The 3,076-nt window shown below is 35.5% G+C and overlaps 1 non-coding gene across 1 annotated transcript; it reads right to left on the reverse strand.

Annotated features, from left to right (window-relative positions):
- Positions 1-1,782: 1,782 nt before the first annotated feature.
- On the reverse strand, positions 1,783-1,889 carry LOC143398784 (U6 spliceosomal RNA). Its single transcript, XR_013091367.1, has one exon. It is a non-coding gene; the product is annotated as a U6 spliceosomal RNA (small nuclear RNA).
- Positions 1,890-3,076: the final 1,187 nt, after the last annotated feature.

Genomic DNA, 3,076 nt, shown 5'->3' on the forward strand with positions numbered 1-3,076 from the left:
AGAATGTATGAGGCACTGGGTTCGATCCTCAGGACCACATAAAAAATAAATAAATAAAATAAAGGTATTGTGTCCATCTACAACTAAAAAAATTTTTTTTAAAAAAGTAAAGGTATTAAAAAAGATATCAGTGCAAGCTGTTTTCTGCTTAATTTATTAACTTGCATATATAACACTATGGATCTGATGCCTAATGTACTAGGGAATGCAACTATCAAGATCGATAATCTCATGGAAATTATACTGTAGTGGGGCTGTATCTGCTTTACAGGTCAATTTGAAATTGAAGGATAGAGGTTTGGAGGGGTTTCTTGAGATTGAGTAGTCAAGAAGCTTTCTTGTTTTTTTTAAATTTTAAAAAATATTTTTTATAGTTTTGGAATTCATTATGCCTGATTTGTACATGCATATAACTTTTTAAATTTATTATAATTTGTTATATATGACAGCAGAATGCATTTCAATTGATATTACACATATATAGCACAGTTTTTCATATCTCTGGTTGTACATAACAGATTCACACTATTTGTGCCTTCATATATGTATTTAGAGTAATGGTGCCCATCTCATTCCACTGCCTTTCCTATTCCCATGCCCCATCTCTTCCCCTCCCTCCCCTTTGCCCTATCTAGAGTTTGTCTATTCCTCCCATGCCCTCCCCCATCCCCATTATGAGTAAGCCACCTTATATCAGAGAAAACATTCCATATTTGGCTTTTGGGATTGACTTACTTCACATAGCATTATATTCTCCAACTCCATCCATTTACCAGCAAATGCCATGATTTTATTCTCTTTTAATGCTGAGTAATATTCATTGTGTATATATACCACATTTTCTTTATCCATTCATCTACTGAAAGGCATCTAGGTTGGTTCCACAGTTTAGGTATAGTGAATTGTGCTGCTATAAACATTGATGTGGCTGCATCACTGTAGTATGCTGTTTTTAAGTCCTTTGGGTATAGACAGAGGAGTGGAATAGCTGGGTCAAATGATAGTTCCATTATAAGTTTTACAAGGAATCTCCATACTGCTTTCCATACTGGCTGCACCAATTTGCCCACATCCTTGCAAACACTTATTGTTTTTATTCTTAATAGCTGCCATTCTGACTGGAGTGAGATTAAATCTTCGAGTAGTTTTGACTTGCATTTCTCTAATTGCTAGAGATGGTGAACATTTTTTCATATGTTTGTTGATTGATTTCATATCATCTTCTGAGAAGTGTCTGTTCAATTCCTTGTTTCATTTATTGATTGGATTATTTGTGTTTTTGGTGTTAAGATTTTTGAGTTTGTTATATATCCTGGAGATTAGTGCTCTATCTCATTTGGGTGTGGTAAAAATTTGCTTCCATTCTGTAGGCTCTCTATTTACCTCACAGATTGTTTCTTTTGCTGAGAAGAAGCTTTTTAGTTTGAATCCATCCCATTTGTTGATTCTTGATTTTAATTCTTGTGCTATAGGAATCTTATTAAGGAAGCTGGGGCCTAATACCACATGATGGTGATTTGGGCCTACTTTTTCTTCTGTTAGGTCCAGAGTCTCTGGTTTAATTCCTAGGTCCTTGATCCACTTTGAGTTGAGTTTTGTGCATGGTAAGAGGTAGGTGTTTAATTTCATCTTGTTGCACATGGATTTCCAGTTTTCCCAGCACCATTTGTTGAAAAGATTATCCTTTCTCCAATATATGTTTTTGGCGCCTTTGTCTAATATAAGATAACTGTAATTATGTGGGTTAGATTCTGTGCCCTCTATTCTGTACCATTGGTCTACAAAAATATTAAATGCTTCACGAATTTGCATGTCATCCTTGCACAGGGGCCCTGCTGATCTTCTCTGTATTGTTCCAATTTTAGTATATGTGCTGCCAAAGCAAGTACTCAGGAAGCTTTCTTATGAGAAAGAACCTGATCCTGATCAATGAGAAATAGTCAGCCACATGAAGGTTTATTGGAAAGGTAATTTGGCAAACAAAGCACATAGTGCAAAAACTATGAAGGCACAATGAGTTTATCATATTCTGGAAAAGAAAAGAGATGAAACTGTATCTTAGTAAGTGAGGGTCTGGGTAAATGACAGGAGGTAAGGCCAAAAGTTTGGCATGCTGGCTTTTGAAAGCGATTGTGAAGGTTTGGGTTTTCTTCTTAGTGGAAAGCCACTAGGGGGTTTCAATGAGGGAAATGACATCATTTGCTTAACTTTCTATAGAGATCTTTCTGGCTCACTGCAACTCTTTCGTTATTTTTGGAGTGCCTGCATTTGTACTTGCTGCTTAAGGAAAAAACTACCTTCGTCTCTATGGTTGCAATAGTTAGTGATATATTCATGTTTCTTTTATGAAAACAACTCCGATATGTTACCTGTTTTTACACTTACATGTATGCTGTCATTTTGGTCAGTTTTGCTCATAGCATTTCCAAAATTGTGTCGTTTCCACTGTTTGCTGTGTGCAAATGTTTTGTGATGGCTCTTGGCAAAACACTCCCTTTCTTGCTAATATATGGTACTTGATTAGGACAGAAGACTGGTAATAAATTGCCTCAGATTTCTGACACTGCTTCACAAAAAATTCAGCATAACTGCAATGATTTGAGATTCTTATTCATAATCTGTTATTACAATCTGGAGAAAGCTAAGAAACCCTCAAGTTTACTTTATGATAAACTTTATTAGAAATGAGAAGGGGTTTTGATAGTCATCTTTAATAGGGATAATATAGTTCATGAATTTTGTTTGAAAAACAGTTTCTCAATTATTGCCTTCCTTTCCAAGTACAGACACGTACACACAATTTTGACTGTTTCAACTGATTTAACTTGTGATTTCAGTATCAATACTTTTAATTTCTTCAGTGTCTCACCACAATGTAATTTATGTACTTTGCTAAAAACAAGATAAGATCCTTCATGAAGTTTGCAGTCTAAAGGGAAGACTAGAACTTACTTACTCAAATAATCAATTACTTTTGATTGCTGATAAGTTCTTTAAAGGAAAATGACAGCAGGATACTGAGCTAGGCAACCTGACCTGGCCCTGAGGCTTCTCTGAGGACAAGGCATTACCCTGA

Source organism: Callospermophilus lateralis, chromosome 4, assembly GCF_048772815.1.
Source record: "Callospermophilus lateralis isolate mCalLat2 chromosome 4, mCalLat2.hap1, whole genome shotgun sequence".
In the NCBI taxonomy this organism is placed as follows: domain Eukaryota; kingdom Metazoa; phylum Chordata; class Mammalia; order Rodentia; family Sciuridae; genus Callospermophilus; species Callospermophilus lateralis.